Raw genomic sequence first — 17,382 nt, forward strand, 5'->3', positions numbered from 1 at the left:
AGGAGAATGCCCTGGGGAAAATCAGGTTTGCCCCTGTTTAAAACTGATTTCCGGTCTAATCTAAAAGAAGGAACTTCCCAAATACTGAAGCTTGTTGTGTGTCCATGCTCAGCCCTGTCCAGCTCTTTGTGACTCCATGCACTGTAGCCCACCAAACTCCTCTGGCCTTGGGATTCTCCCACTAAGAATACTGGAGTGGGTTGTCATTTTCTTCTCCAGGGGATTTTCCCCACCCAGGGATCGAACCCATGTCTCCTGCCTCTCCTGCATTGTCAGGCAGATGCTTTACCACTGAGCCACCTGGGCATTGCACTGGTGATGCTGGGGAAGGGGAGAAAGGTCACTTTCTGAGGTTCAGCTATAAAATGTTCTGCCATGATTGTACTTGGTGTATTCAGATTAATTCCCCATTGATACAACTGGGATTCTGCTCTGACACGGAAGGCAAAAATCTGCTGACTCAGTTAGCATAACCTATTTACTGTCAGATTTCTATCAGAGTTGAAATGCTTTAGCAATCAAATTAATTCAAATCTGCCTTAGTATCTCTTTACCCCAAGATTAAAAATACTCACGATATGGGGTTACAGAATGTTTTTGCATGTTTTCCTACAGGCAGCTTACCTAGTTTCAATTCTGTTAATACCACCTTTTGATCGGCTAACAACTGAAACATTAGTTCTATTATCTGTTGCCTCAAAAATTGGTACCAGAATCTGAACCTTTGACCCCATCCTAGCAAAGTAGTAATTAATGTCAGATTCATTTTGATAACACTATTAAAATCGTTTTCAACACTTGAGCAGCTAATTAGAGAGAGTAGATTCCTGTATTACTTTACCAAACTTTCTTCCAGGATGAATATTATCTTCCTGATTAAACACAATGAACTAGCTAACATTTTAGGAAAATAATAAAATAAAGCATATTCTGATATAGAGTGTGTTTATATAGGGAACATATCTAACAAAATGGCAATTCCTCCTCCTCAGTCATTGAGAGAATGAAATGGTACTTTGACCCAGCACATTCTTTACATGATGATGGTACTGCTTGTGTTTTGAGAAGTTATGAAGCTCAGCTAAGGTCTTTGTTGGGTCTTGCAGTCTTGTACAAGATTAATTTTCCCAATATATTTTGTGGGTATAGAAAGGATCAGAGGAGGCGTGTAGGTCATGCTAGTGTCTGATGAAATTCTCCTTTGACACCTGCTGCCCATCCCACAATTTTTTATGAGGAAATGTTGTTTCAGCTTGATGAGCCAGAAATATTTTGTCTGTTATTTACTCATGAATAAATAAATACCAGAAACTTCATTATTCCAGGTTTGGTAAATACTAAAGTAAGGATGAAAATTAAGACATATTTTGCTCTCAAAATTTTTTTTAAACATTTTCGTTAAAGTCTAAGATACATTTGACAAAGCTATTAAATAATTCAAATACAATACTTTAGACTGTCAACACTTGGTCAAAGTAATCTCTAGACTTAAATAAATCTCATGATTACTTCACACAGTATTATTGGATTTTCTGTCTTTTTTTTTTTTTTTTGGATTTTCTGTCTTTAAAATGGGATGTGGCATGCAGAATTTCTTTTTCCCTCTTATAACTGCAAACAATAAATCAATAACTGAATGAGAAAAATAGGTTGATTTCAGTTTGAAATTTTCAAATTATCATTTTGAATATTTTAAAAAGTATCAAGACATAAAATGAATAAGTATATTTTTGAATTTTAAATATTACTAAGGTGAAAGTTCGTAATTTTATGTTGGAAAAGGAATTGGTGATCATTGGCCTCTACTTAAAACTCCTATTGGTATATCCATATTTCCAAGGTGTGTTGACGTTTTTAGAGTGGATAGATGCTGACATATGCTCTGGTCATCCCATTCTGTCATTGACTATGTGACTAATAATTCTTCATATTCCTTATCTACCACTCCAAGCCTACCACTTTAAGAGAAAAGCCTCTACTGTGAGGCCGTTTCTCACCATTCAAACACACATCAATCTCTCATTTATTTTTAACCAGATTCTTCCTAGTCAGTGAAACACTTATTCATTTTTTTCTTCATTACTTAATTATATTCCTTGTTACACTTCATCATATATGTTCATTTCACCTGAAATTTACTAGACATAGTTATATGAATTGATCACTTACTACTTGCCTCAGTCAGTTCAGTTAATGCTCAGTCATGTCCAACTCTTTGTGACCCCATGGACCACAGCACACCAGCCTTCTCTGTCCATCACGAACTCTCGGAGCTTGCTCAAACTCATGTCCATCAAGTCAGTGATGCCATCCAACCATTTCATCCTCTGTTGTCCCCTTCTCCTCCTGCCTTCAATCTTTCCCAGCATAAGGGGCTTTTCCAATGAGTCAGTTCTTTGCATCAGGTAGCCAAAGGATTAGAGTTTCAGCTTCAATATCAGTTGTTTCAGTGAATATTCAGGACTGATCTTTAGGATGGACTGGTTGGATCTCCTTGTTGTCCAAGGGACTCTCAAGAGTCTTCTCCAACACCACAGTTCAAAAGCATCAGTTCTTCAACACTCAGCTTTCTGTATAGTCAAACCCTCACATCCATACATGACTACTGGAAAAACCATAGCTTTGACTAGACAGACCTTTTTTGGCCAAGTAATGTCTTTGCTTTTTAATATGCTGTCTAGGTTGGTCGTAACTTTCTTCCAAGGAGCAAGCTTCTTTTAATTTCATGGCTGCAGTCACCATCTGCAGTGATTTTGGAGCCCCCCAAATAAAGTCTTTCACTGTTTCCATTGTTTCCCCATCTATTTGCCATGAAGTGATGGGACCAGATGCTAACATCTTCATTTTCTGGATGTTGAGCTTTAATCCAACTTTTACACTCTCCTCTTTCACTTTCATCAAGAGGCTCTATGTGCCTAGAATGCATTAATTCATTTAATCTTAGTAAGAATCCAAGAAGATGAGAACTTCCATTTTCTCTCTTCCTTAGCAGGGGGATCTTAGCCTCAGAGATGATGAAATTTTTTCTAAAGGTAACAAGTTGTTCTACATTGAAACCAAACTCTTAATACTATATCATATGGCTTCATAGTAAAGGTCTAGTCAATACTCTAAAGTCAACAGTCAGTGTAGATTGAGATGAGGAGGGAAATGGTTCCAGAAGGCTTTTGATTTACCTAGGGGAAAGGGGCTTCAGAAACTAGAAAACTGCACCTTCTGAAACCCACTCACATAGGGCAGCCAAGATGGAAACTGCTGGCATACATTCAGGCACACACATGCATTAGGTAAGCAGTTAGGCTTGAGCAATAAGGGGTGGCCAAGCCTAAAAAGATTCAAGTTGATTTCTAAACCCCACTCCAGACACATCCCAGGGTGACCTGGGAGAGCTCACAGATACGCTATAGAATAACCAGAGAGACTTTCCCAGCTCTGACACATGCACCCTCGATGAACAGCTGTGTTCTCACGTGACCTTAGGCAGTCAGGAGCCTATTAACAGTTCATAAATATTCTATACATACATACATCTGATTATAACAGACTGAATCATGGGAAAAAGATGCCCAGTATAGCTTGCTGTTATGTAACTTGCAGCTGTCTTATCAAGACTGTCAGTCCACACTGGCCGTTGAATAAGTAAAAGCCTTGTCTTAAAACCTCCCAACCTCATCATTCTGGCACCAGGGCCTCCCTTGGCTTGGCCCACTTCTCCCTGGAGGTTTTCTTTCTGCTCTCTATTCAGTAAACTTGTTTTTCCATCGGTAAGACCTCAGATGCTTCTTTGTGCCCTTACCAAGAACTGAGGTCCATAAGGAACGGTCTACTTTGACTCTCCTTATCTGGTAATAACACACACACACACACACACACACACACAGGCACAGAAACCTGATGTTGGGTGCAGTAGGAGAAGAAGCACATTTAACCAACGCCTAATCTGTATACTGAGTGTAGACAGGAAAGCATCCAGATATTTCTGATAAGGCTTTCTGCTTCAGGCTCTAGGCAGTTAGGCTCCTTTCTCCTCTCTCTCTCCTGCAGAAGCTGAGTTTGCTATTCACCATTTCATTTCTCTCAAATTTAAAAGACTCTTCCTCCTTGGAAGGAAAGTTATGACCAACCTAGACAGCATATTAAAAAGCAGAGACATTACTTTGCCAACAAAGGTCCATCTAGTCAAAGCTATGGTTTTTCCAGGAGTCATGTATGGATGTGAGAGTTGGACTGTGAAGGAAGCTGAGTGCTGAAGAATTGATGCTTTTGAACTGTGGTGTAGGAGAAGATTCTTGAGAGTCTCTTGAACTGCAAGGAGATCCAACCAGTCAACCCTAAAGAAATCAGTCTTGAATATCAACTGGAAGTACTGATGCTGAAGCTGAAACTCATATACTTTGGCCACCTGATGTGAAGAACTGACTTATTTGAAAAGACCCTGATGCTGGGAAAGATTGAAGGATGGAGGAGAAGGGGACGACAGAGGATGAGATGGTTGGATGGCATCACTGACACGTTGGACATGAGTTTGGGTAAACTCTGGGAGTTGGTGATGGACAGGGAGGCCTGGTGTGCTGCAGTCCACAGGGTCACAAAGAGTTGGATATGACTGAGTGACTGAAGTGAACTAAATTTCATTTCTCTCAAGTTTGTTCTTGGATTTACTTATCATTAGCTTATTTATCCTCATATCTTCTAAAAGTGGTTTCTTTTTTTTAATGGACTTGAGGGCTTTTTTTTTTTTTTTTTTTAATGTGAGATCATATCGTGGTGAGGAATGTAAGAGGTCTTTTCCGCTTTTACTATCTCAGTACTTTCAGCTTAAAAAGAGTCACACTTGCTCTTTCTCACATATTCTAAGAGGAAATCATCCCCAGGAAATCTACACAGAACTCTTCCGTGGAGTTATAAATGCAGAGTTTGTGATGACTGCCCTGCGATAAAGGTGAGGTTACGACTAAACTTTTTATCCTGTTCTCAGACTTCATAGTGCCCTGGAGAGGATGAAGACAGGAAGCCTGAGAAACTGAGTGGCCACAAAACAGTAAGGACCCAGATCTACTCTGAAAACAGCCCTGTGGATTGCCCAGTTCTAAGTTTCCTACTAAGACCTCTGTGGCCATGGATAGTAAGTCAGCTCAATTGTCTCTCTGCAATATTTGAAAACTGAGGAGGATAGCCACCTTTCTAGAATAGTTAAGATTTTATTTCCATATTAACTCAATGAAGGAGTTTAGAAAGCATTCTTGCTTCCTGCTAGTGTCGTGGATTCATGATTCAAGATGCTATGGGTTACACATGGCTCCCTCCTGTGATGTGGCTGTAAGGAGACACTAGTTGCTGCCTGCAGAGCTTAAGCTCTGAGATGGCTCTTATGAAATCTAACCATGCATGCATGGTTAATGCATGCATGCTGATTTGCATTCATCTCTTTGCACCCCTATGGACTATGCCTGCCAGGCTCCTCTGTCCAAGGGATTTTTCAGGCAAGAATACTAGAGTGGGTTGCCATTTCCTCTTCCAGGGGATCTTCCTGACCCAGGGATGGAACCACATCCTCCTGTGTCTCCTGGATTAGCAGGCTGATTCTTTACCTCTGAGCCACCTGGGAAGCCCCACCCATGGTTAGTATCACTTAGCTATTTGGTACTTTTATGCTGCATTTGTTAGGAGTCTCCTGAGAAACATAACCAAGAGGATATATGTATATTTAGAAAGATCCATTGTATGAAATTGGCTTCCATAACTGTGGGATCTGGCAAGGTCAGAATCTATAGAGAAGACTGGAAGTCTGGAAAGTTATATATGAGTTGACATTGTAGTCTTGAGTTTGAAATCTACAGGCTGAAAACTCAAGTAAGATTCGAATGCTGTGGTCTTAAGGCAGAATTGTTTTTTACTTGGGAAACTTGTCTTTGTCTTAAGGCCTTCAACTGATTCAATGAACCCCCCTTCACCATTCTGGAAGGTAATTTTCTTTATTCAAATTCTACTGATAGGTCATGTGCAAAAAATATCTTTACAGTAATGTTTAAACAAGTGTTAGAACAAAAAACTGGGCATCATAGACTAACCAACTTGACAAATAAAATTAACCATCGTGTATACTTTGCATGCAGATTTATTTTTTTTTTCCTAATTGTCACAAATTTGTTGCATGTAGGTTTGAATAATATAGAAATTTAAGCATAAAAATAGGAAATATAAACTGTCTAATAAATGGGGTTAGGATATTTTTCCTGAATTTTTAAGGTTGCCTTTAATAAAAAATATAAGAAATAAAAACTTTCCCACTCCAACTTAGTAACAGATAAAGTAAAAAGGAAAGGATTCATGAATACTATACTGCTTAATTTGAATTAGATAAACTGGAAATAAAATATAAGCTGGAGATAGTGGTTCTCAACGTTCCTTTGTTTTGGAATAAATTTAATTCAATCAAAGTACTTTGGTCATGAAAACTTATGATTCATCAATATTTGTTGGACATGTACATGCCATGCAATTTTAAAAACTCTGGTGACTTAGCAAAGACAAAAACACATTTTAAATGAACTTCACACTTCAGTAGGGACTGCCTGATAATAAAGAAGTAAAGATGGCACATGTTAGACATTTATAGGGTGGTTTTAGAGAAGTTTATTATGTGAGATGTCTCTAGGGACACCTAATATCTCTCATATGTGGGCTGAGATCTGAATTAATAATGTGAATTTTGCAGTAAGTTCCCTACATCCAAATGGGTTCCATTTCAAGAGGGCATTTGTGAAGTCCAATTTGTTAAGTCCAGAAACATTACCCTACATACCCAACTAACACAATCAGCTGTATAGTAGTGTACTGTAATAGGTTTACGATACTTTTTGCACAAGAAATACATAAAAACAAACCAAAAATAAGGACAACATTTTCAATCTTACAGTACAGTACCTTGAAAGACACAGTAGCATAGTACAACAGCTGGCATACATGGGCACATTCTGTTTGCAAGTTTGCAACTTGGAGGTTCTTATGTAGGGGACTTACTGTATTGATATCTGGGAAAAGAGGAAGCACAAGATTTGAGATATTCAAGAAGCAGCTAGAGATGAGGATGGCTAAAGTTAGAAGGAAAGTGATAGAATACAGTGTCAGAGAGGAAGAGAGTGGGAATTAGGATATCCATGTGTCTGTGGGTCACGATAAGGATTTTGATGAAGAAGATTTCCACTAGGAGGCCAGGCAGTGGTATTTTAAACCAGTCAATTAACTAGGGTAGCAGGTGCAGAGAGAGTGAGAAACGGTTGGATTCTGCATAGATTCAGTTCAGTTTAGTCACTGAGTCATGTCCAACTCTTTGTGATCCACGGACTGCAGCCCGCCAGGCTTCCCTGTCCATCACCAACACTTGGAGTTTACTCAAACTCATGTCCATTGTGTCTGTGATGCCTTCCAACCATATCATCCTCTGTCATCCCCTTCTCCTCCTGCGTTCAATCTTTTCCAGCATCAGGGTCTTTTCCAATGAGTCAGTTCTTTGCATCAGGTGGCCACAGTATTGGAGCTTCAGCTTCAGCATCTTTCTTTCCAATGAATATTCAGGACTGATTTCCTTCAGGATTGACTGGCTTGATCTCCTTGCAGTGCAAGGGACTCTCAAGAGTCTTCTCCAACACTACATTATAAATATCTATCCAAATAGTTTGAATGGTGCAGTGTTAAAATTTGTATAAGGATAACACCCAAAGGGCAAAAAGTGAACATAGAGTCTCTGGCAAAATGCATTTTCTTTAGATAAATGTGTGAAACATCTGTTGGAGTTAAGAGGATATACAGGAGAGGGCTTGAGGTCTAGAGATGAGGTGAAATTGCATTGCTATGGCTCTTACCAGGCAGATGCAATAAGTGAATCAACTTCCTGCCTCATCCTCCTGCTTAAGCGAAGAAAGAGAGAGAGAGAGACATTAAGTGTGTGAGAGAGAGGGAGACAGGGGGCAGGAGACCTGGCTCATCTGGACATCTCAAACACCATGTCTGCTCACAGGGCAAAGCCTTCTCGACTTCTCCAGAGGCTTTGGTATTCACAGGTGGGGTTCACACCTTTTTTCAACATTTTTGCCTCTGTGGCTCCTTCACTACATTCACTTCCATAATTTTTCTCAGGAAAGGACAGGAACCACAAATAGCTAGTCTGATTTGCAAAAGGAATGAAAAAATCCAAGAGCAACTTACTTTCCACAGGAGTGTGCTGGGCAGAGATGGGATGACTCTCCAGTTTAAGTGAGGGCTGTGGCTTCGAGTCCAGCAGCCTGCAGTACTGGACCTGGGAGACGATAGGCAATGATACATGGGAACAGAACTTTGTGAGTTCCTTGCAGAGAGAGTGTTAAGTCCATTCCAGGGCTGATTTGTACACACAAATGATGGGAGATAAGGGTTATAATAAAAGTTTTTACAAATCAAATTCAAAATGCTAAGCCTACCACACACATCTTGGTGTAATTATTGAGGGAGATGAGAGTACAATTTAAATGTCCTGTCTGGACCATAACTTTTTAAAAGACATATGGTTGATCCCCATTATTCTCAGTACTTATAGTCTATACATTTGCTGAGAACATCAAATTGGGAAATACTGGACCATCTCTTCTAGATGCCTACCTCTGGCTAGAGTATTTTCATTAAAAAATCAATACATGATCTTTTAGTATGGGTGTGTATATTTAAAGACACTTTATCTATATATAAATGAATATATATATAAATATATATTAATATATACTTAATGAATCAACTATATATAGTTGGAGCACAGTACTGTATCTCAACTCTGCATAAATTTTTCTAATATATATATTTTTCTGTCAGGTTCATCACAGCTGACTTGCTCTGAGGAACTGTCATTGAGCAATATGATTGGGGGGCATTTTAAACAGCAAAATCACCCCCTGAAGCACAGAAATTAAAAACATGGTACTAAACAGACCATGAAAAGGACACTTGTTTGTTTATAATATGAAAACTGAAGCCAGAAGTCAGAGTCTCTGACTTACTTAGTGACAATCCTTGGGTCCATCCGTGATAGCTCAGTTGGTAAAGAATCCACCTGCAATGCAGGAGGCCCTGGTTTGATTCCTGGGTCAGGAAGATCCACTAAACAAGGAATAGGCTACCCACTCCAGTATTCTTGGGCTTCCCTCGTGGCTCAGCTGGTAAAGAATCTGCCTGCAATGCAGGAGACCTGGGATTGATCCTTGGGTTGGAAAGATCCCTTGGAGAAGGGAAAGGCTTCCCACTCCAGTATTCTTGGCCTTCCCTTGTGGTGCTCCACCTGCCCTCGATCTTTCACAACATCAGGGTCTTTTCAAATGAGTCATATCTTCACATCAGGTGGCCAAAGTATTGGAGTTTCAGCTTCAGCATCAGTCCTTACAGTGAATATTCAGGACGGATTTACTTTAGGATGGACTGGTTGGATCTCCTTGCATTCCAAGGGACTTTCAAGAGTCTTCTCCAACACCACAGTTAAAAAGCATCAGTTTTTTGGTGCTCAGCTTTCTTTATGGTCCAGCTCTCATATCCATACATGACTACTGGAAAAACCAGAGCTTTGACTAAAAAGACCTTTGTTGGCAAAGGAATGTCTCTGCTTTTTAATATGCTGTCTAGGTTGGGTCATAACTTTTCTTCCAAGGAGCAAGCTTCTTTTAATTTCATGGCTGCAGTCACCATCTGCAGTGATTTTGGAGCCCAAGAAAATAAAGTCTGTCACCGTTTCCACTGTTTCCCCATCTATTTGCCATGAAGTGATGGGACCAGATGCCATGGTTTTAGTTTTCTGAATGTATGTGGCTATTAATACCAATTAAACATTTCTAAAATGGGCACTTAAATTCAGGCTTAAATTGAAGAAAGTAGGGAAAACCTCTAGACCATTCAGGTATGACATAAATCAAATCCCTTATGATTATACAGTGGAAGTGACAAATAGATTTAAGGGACTAGATCAGTTAGATAGAGTTCCTGATGAACTACAGACTGAGGTTCATGACATTGTATAGGAGACAGGGATCAAGACAATCCCCATGAAAAAGAAATGCAAAAAAGCAAAACGGCTGTCTGGGGAGGCCTTACAAATAGCTCTGAAAAGAAGATAAGTGAAAAGCAAAGGAGAAAAGGAAAGATATAAGCATCTGAATGCAGAGTTCCACAGAATAGCAAGAAGAGATAAGAAAGCCTTCCTCAGCGATCAATGCAAAGAAATAGAGGAAAACAACAGAATGGGAAAGACTAGAGATCTCTTCAAGAAAATTAGAGATACCAAGGGAACATTTCATGCAAAGATGGGCTTGATAAAGGACAGAAATGGTATGGACCTAACAAAAGCAGAAGATATTAAGAAGAGGTAGCAATAATACACAGAAGAACTGTACAAAAAATGTCTTCATGACCAAGATAATCACAATGGTGTGATCACTGACCTAGAGCCAGACATCCTGGAATGTGAAGTCAAGTGGGCCTTAGAAAGCATCACTACAAACAAAGCTAGTGGAGGTGATGGAATTCCAGTGGAGCTATTTCAAATCCTGAAAAATGATGCTGTGAAAGTGTTGCACTCAATATGCCAGCAAATTTGGAAAACTCAGCAGTGGCCACAGGGCTGGAAAAGGTCAGTTTTCATTCCAATCCCAAAGAAAGGCAATGCCAATGAATGCTCAAACTACCGCACAATTGCACTCATCTCACAATAGTAAAGTAATGTTCAAAATTCTCCAAGCCAGGCTTCAGCAATACATGGACTGTGAACTTCCAGATGTTCAAGCTGGTTTTAGAAAAGGCAGAGAAACCAGAGATCAAATTGCCAACATCCACTGGATCATCGAAAAAGCAAGAGAGTTTCAGAAAAACATCTATTTCTGCTTTATTGACTATGCCAAAGCCTTTGACTGTGTGGATCACAATAAACTGTGAAAATTCTGAAAGATATGGGAATACCAGATCGCCTGACCTGCCTCTTGAGAAACCTATATGCAGGTCAGGAAGCAACAGTTAGAACTGGACATGGAACAACAGACTGGTTCCAAAAAGAAAAGGAGTACATCAAGGCTGTATATTGTCATCCTGCTTATTTAACTTCTATGCAGAGTACATCATGAGAAATGCTGGGCTGGAAGAAGCACAAGCTGGAATCAAGATTGCCGGGAGAAATATCAATAACCTCAGATATGCAGATGACACCACCCTTATGGCAGAAAGTGAAGAGGAACTGAAAATCTCTTGATGAAAGTGAAAGAGGAGAGGGAAAACGTTGGCTTAAAGCTCAACATTCAGAAAATGAAGATCATGGCATCTGGTCCCATCACTTCATGGGAAATAGATGGAGAAACAGTGGAAACAGTGTCAGACTTTATTTTGGGGGGCTCCCAAATCACTGCAGATGGTGATTGCAGCCATGAAATTAAAAGACGCTTACTCCTTGAAAGGAAATTATGACCAACCTAGATAACATATTCAAAAGCAGAGACATTACTTTGCCAACAAAGGTCTGTCTAGTCAAGGCTATGGTTTTTCCAGTGGTCATGTATGCATGTGAGAGTTGGACTGTCAAGAAAGCTAATACCAGAGAATTGATGCTTTTGAACTGTAGTGTTGGAGAAGACTCTTGAGAGTCCCATGGACTTCAAGGAGATCCAGCCAGTCCATTATAAAGGAGATCAGTCCTGGGTGTTCTTTGGAAGGAATGATGCTAAAGCTGAAACTCCAGTACTTTTTCCACCCCATGTGAAGAGTTGACTCATTGGAAAAGACTCTGATGCTGGGAGGGATTGGGGTCAGGAGGAGAAGGGGACGACAGAAGATGAGATGGCTGGATGGCATCACTGACTCGATGGATGTAAGTCTCAGTGAACTCCGGGAGTTGGTGATGGACAGGGAGGCCTGGCGTGCTGTGATTCATGGGGTTGCAAAGAGTCGGACACGGCTGAGCAACTGAACTGAACTGAAAATAATACCCACCTTACAAAGTTGCTGTTAGAACTGAAATATTGATTGTGTCACTATTATATCTGTCACAGTTTGGAACACTTAGTATATTTTCATAAATGTCATTTCTTTTAAATAAGCTTATTTCACACCCATTTACTTTGACCACCTGATGTGAAGAGCTGACTCATTGGAAAAGACCCTGATGCTCAGGAAAGGTGGAAGGCAGGAGGAGAAGGGGGCAACAGAAGATGATATGGTGGGATGGCATCACCAACTCAACGGACTTGAGTTTGAGCAAATTCCGGGAGATGGTGAAGGACAGGGAGGTCTAGCCTCCTGCAGTCCATGGGGTCACAAGGAGTCCAGTATGACTTAGTGACTGAACAATAATTGTAGCTTCAAGATTCCTCTTGATTGTTCTTTCCTTCCATTTCTAAGAGACTCCAAGTGAAGTAAAGGACACTGCCCTAAGATTGCAATATGATAATGGCCTTGTTCTTTCCTTATTATGCATTCTTTTTCACTATTTATCAAACGTGTTCTTTTGGAACATGAGTGAGTGAGCACTAGATGCTCAGTCATGTCCAACTCTTTGTGACCCTAATGACTGTAGCCCTTCAGGCTCCTTTGTCCATGGTATTCTATAGGAAAGTGAGTAGCTACTCTCTTTGCAAGGGTATCTTCTTGACCCAGGGGTCGAACCCTGGTCTCCCACATATTGGAAAATAAAATATAAATTAAAAAATAAGCAAATAAATACATTACTAATAAAGTCATATTTACTTTTTAGACTTTGGTAAAACTGGCTTTCTTGGAAGATGTATAAACTCTAGCATTTCTTTTCTAAGTAGTTATATATTACAAGTAAGAAGAGAACTTGTGATAGACAGTGTGCATTTAGGAGGGTAGAAGTTATGTGGGCTAAGAGAACACCAAAAATTAAGGATCAGTTCCGTTCAGTTCAGTTGCTCAGTCATGTCTGACTTTTTGCAACCCCATGGACTGAAGAATGCCAGGCCTCCCTGTCCATCACCAACTCCCAGAGCTTGCTCAAACTCATGTCCATTGAGTTGGTGATGCCATCTAACAAGCTCATCCTTTGTTGTCCCCTTCTCCAACTGCCTTCAATCTTGCCCAGCATCAGGGTCTTTTCAAATGAGTCAGTTCTTTACATCAGGTGGCCAAAATACTGGAGTTTCAGCTTCAACATCAGTCCTTCCAATGAATATTCAGGACTGATTTCCTTTAGGATTGACTCATTAGATCTCCTTGCAGTTCAAGGGACTCTCAAGAGTTTGCTCTAACACCACAGTTCAAAAGCATCTATTCTTCAGTACTCAGCCTTTTTTATGGTCTAACTCTCACATCCATATATGACTACTGGAAAAACCATAGCTTTGGCTAGACAGAACTTTGTCAGTAAATAATGTCTCTGCTTTTTAGTATGCTGTCTAGGTTGGTCATAACTTTTCTTCCAAGGAACAAATGTCTTTTAATTTCATGGCTGCAGTCATCTGCAGTGATTTTGGAGCCCCCGCAAAATAGTCTCTCACCATTTCCATTGTTTCCCCATCTATTTGCCATGAGGGACTGGATGCCATGGTCTTAGTTTTGTGAATGTTGAGTTTTAAGCCAATTTTTTCACTCTCCTCTTTCACCTTCAAGAAGCTCTTTAGTTCTTCTTCACATTCTAACATAAGGGTGGTGTCATCTGCATATCTGAGGTTATTGATATTTCTCCCAGCAATCTTGATTCCAGCTTGTGCTTCCTCCAGCCCAGCATTTGTCATGATGTACTCTGTAGATAAGTTAAATAAGCAGGGTGACAATATACAGTCTTGACATTCTCCTTTTCCTATTTGGAACCAGTCTGTTCCATGTCCAGTTCTAACTGTTGCTTCCTGACCTGCATACAGATTTCTCAAGAGGCAGATCAGGTGGTCTGGTATTCCCATCTCTTTCAGAATTTTCCACTTTTTGCTGTGATCCACACAGTCAAAGGCTTTGGCAGACTCAATAAAGTGTAAATAGATGTTTTTCTGGAACTCCCTTGCTTTTGCGATAATCCAACGGATGCTGGCAATTTGATCTCTGGTTCCTCTGCCTTTTCTAAAGCCAGCTTGAACATCTGGAAGTTCATGGTTCATGTATTGCTGAAGCCTGGCTTGGAGAATTTTGAGCATTACTTTACTAGAGTGTGAGACGAGTGTAATTGTGCGGTAGTTTGAGCATTCTTTGGCATTGCCTTTCTTTGGGATTGGAATGAAAACTGACCTTTTCCAGTCCTGTGGCCTCTGCTGAGTTTTCCAAATTTTCTGGCATATTGAGTTCAGCACTTTCACAGCATCATCTCTTAGGATTTGAAATAGCTCCACTGGAATTCCATCACCTCCACTAGCTTTGTTCGTGGTGATGCTTCCTAAGGCCCACTTGACTTCACATTCCAGGATGTCTGGCTCTAGGTGAGTGATCACACCATCATGATTATCTGGGTCATGAAGACCTTTTTTGTATAGTTCTGTGTATTTTTGCCACCTCTTCTTAATATCTTCTGCTTCTGTTAGGGCCATACCATTTCTGTCCTTTGTTGAGCCCATCTTTGCATGAAACATTCCTTGGTATCTCCAATTTTCTTGAAGAGATCTCTAGTCTTTCCCATTCTGTTGTTTTCCTCTATTTCATTGCATTGATCATGGAGGAAGGCTTTCTTATCTCCTCTTGCTATTCTTTGGAACTCCGCTTTCAAATGGGTATATCTTTCCTTTTCTCCTTTGCTTTTCACTTCTTTTCATAACTATTTGTAAGGCCTCCTCAGACAACCATTTCGCTTTGTTGCATTTCATTTTCTTTGTGATGGTCTCTATCCCTAGCTGCTGTACAACATTACAGGCCTCTACCCATAATTCATCAGGCACTCTGTCAGATTTCATCCCTTGAATCTATTTGCCAAAGCAAAAACAGCACCCATTTGTGGATGTGACTGGTGATAGAAGCAAAATATGATGCTGTAAAAAGCTGTAAAAAGCAGTATTGCATAGAAATCTGGAACATTAGGTCCATGAATCAAGGCAAATTGAAAGTGGTCAAACAGGAGATGGCAAGAGTGAACCGTCGGTATTTTAGGAATCCACGGACTAAAATGGCCTGGAATGTGTGAATTTAACTCAGGTGGCCATTATATCTACTACTGCATGCAAGAATCTATTAGAAGAAATAGTCAACAGAAGAGTCCAAAATGCAGTACTTGGATGCAATCTCAAAAATGACAGAATGATCTCTGTTCGTTTCCAAAGCAAACCATTCAATATCACAGTAATCCAAGTCTATGCCCTGACCAGTAATACTGAAATGCTGAAGCTGAATGGTTCTATGAAGACCTACAAGACCTTCTGGAACTAACACCCCAAAATGATGTATTTCTCATTATAGGGGACTGGAATGCAAAAGTAGGAAATCAAGAAACACCTGGAGTTACAGGCAAATTTGTCCTTGGAGTACAGAATGAAGCAGGGCAAAGGCTAATAGAGTTTTGCCAAGAGAAGGCACTGGTCATAGCAAACACCCTCTTCCAACAACACAAGAGAAGTCTCTACACATAGACATCGCCAGATGGTCAATACTGAATTAAGGATCAGAGCTCCTAAATAGATCCTTGCTTTTTCTTGTGAATGTACGCTCCGCTGTGCTGTGCTTAGTGTCTCTGTCATGTCTGACTCTTTGCAACTCCATGGACTGTAGCCCACCAGGCTCTTCTGTCATTAGGGGATTGTCTAGGCAAGAAAACAGGAGTGGGTGGCAATGCCCTCCTCTAGGCACAAGGATCGAACCCAGGTGTGTTGCACTGCAGGTGGATTATTTACCCTCTAAGATAAAAGGGAAGCCCAAGAATACTGGAGTAGGTAGCCTATCTCTTCTCCTGGGGATCTTCTTGACTGAGGAATTACACCAATGTCTTCTGAATTGCTGGCAGATGCTTGACCAGCTGAGCTACCAGGAAAGCCCCTGAGAACCTGTATGAAGAAGCATTTAGAGTTTATGGAGAATAGTGAACTTCTTGCTGTAGCCTCTGAAACCATGCATTTTTTCTACATTTAAAGTCTCAGTGTTGTGAGGTGACGACGACCATCGAATGACAATTTGAATAGTGCAGTCATAATGGCAATAATGGCATCATGAGTCTATTTTGAGCACTCGTTTATTGAACATTCTGATGAAAATGTGCATCATGTTACTGATTTCTCATTACTCTCTTGTGATGTGGAAACATTTTCTGTCTCTATTTTAGATAAAGAAGTCAACTTAGAAAAGTTATGGAAATAATCTATGTTCACAATGCTCATAAATAATGGGGCTATGATTGGAATCCAGGTCCATCTCTAGGCTTTGATTTATCTTCTTTAAACTTTCATTTATCTTCAATAACTATTTGAATTAGTAATGAATGCTATGAAACATTCTCATAAAATTGGTAAGTTTGTAAGATCAGGATTCCAAATCTTCTAAAATGAGTCTCAAACTCTCATTTTAAATTATTTTCTTGACAAATAAATCTACTTCAAATACGGGGTTCTTTTATCTGGGAAAATCAAAGTACAAAGGGACAACCCAAACCAAGCAGAGAATAATTGCTATTGCTAGAATGATCATCAACATAGAAATTTTGTTAGAAAGAGCGGCATAAAATTTAGAAGGTATAACTAGATTTGGATAGGAAAGGATGAAAATTTTTAAACTCAGAAAACATTTCATTTAAATAGAATAAAGCACTTTTTCTTGCTTCCAGGTTTCTATCCTGACCTACAAAGTATGGTTTATGTTGGAAAACATTTTCATCTGACTTATTTTGGTTTCAGGGATAGGTATAATATTAAAACTCATCTCTATCCTGAATGGTTTCTTTTCCAATCAACTTCAGCTTTCAGTGAGTAAAAAGTAACAGAATGTCTGTGTGAGAATGTAGAAAACAAGGAGATAAAGCTCTGAGATTTTTTTTTTTCCCCTCTATAAAGAGGCTTATACAATGATTGGAGCAGACATCAGGAAATTAGACCAAATGGTAGTGTTAAATCCATTAGCCAACCTACATTCTCCAGTGAAAAATGACATAACTTTTAACAGTTTGGTTGAAAAAATTAAATATGTGGCTAGGATCCTTAATTCCTTTGTGGGTTACTCCCCTAGTAAGTATTTGCTAAAGTTTCACCATATGTACGTTCCTTGGCTCACACTTCAGATCACATGTAAAATATATTTAACAGGCGTATTCTCAAAACAGCTTAAGCCATGAAAGGTCCTTTTCCATTTCTTCCATAGGTTTTTATTCCTAGTTATTTGTTTAGGGTTTATAAAAATATGGTTGTATGTGTGTGTGCATTTGTGTAAATGAATTTGAAGAGGTTTTTGGCTTATTTAGAAAGCATA

General features: G+C 39.7%; 1 long non-coding RNA gene across 1 annotated transcript in view; it reads left to right on the plus strand.

Moving 5' to 3' along the window:
- The first annotated feature begins 341 nt into the window (after positions 1-341).
- Positions 342-17,382, plus strand: part of LOC129620698 (uncharacterized) — a 34,646-nt gene continuing 17,605 nt past the window's right edge. The window contains exons 1-3 of the long non-coding RNA XR_008698677.1: positions 342-463; positions 993-1,046; positions 4,979-5,125. This is a non-coding gene — a long non-coding RNA (uncharacterized LOC129620698). The remainder of the gene's footprint in view (positions 464-992; positions 1,047-4,978; positions 5,126-17,382) is intronic.

The sequence above is a fragment of the Bubalus kerabau genome, chromosome 10 (assembly GCF_029407905.1).
Source record: "Bubalus kerabau isolate K-KA32 ecotype Philippines breed swamp buffalo chromosome 10, PCC_UOA_SB_1v2, whole genome shotgun sequence".
In the NCBI taxonomy this organism is placed as follows: Eukaryota; Metazoa; Chordata; class Mammalia; order Artiodactyla; family Bovidae; genus Bubalus; species Bubalus kerabau.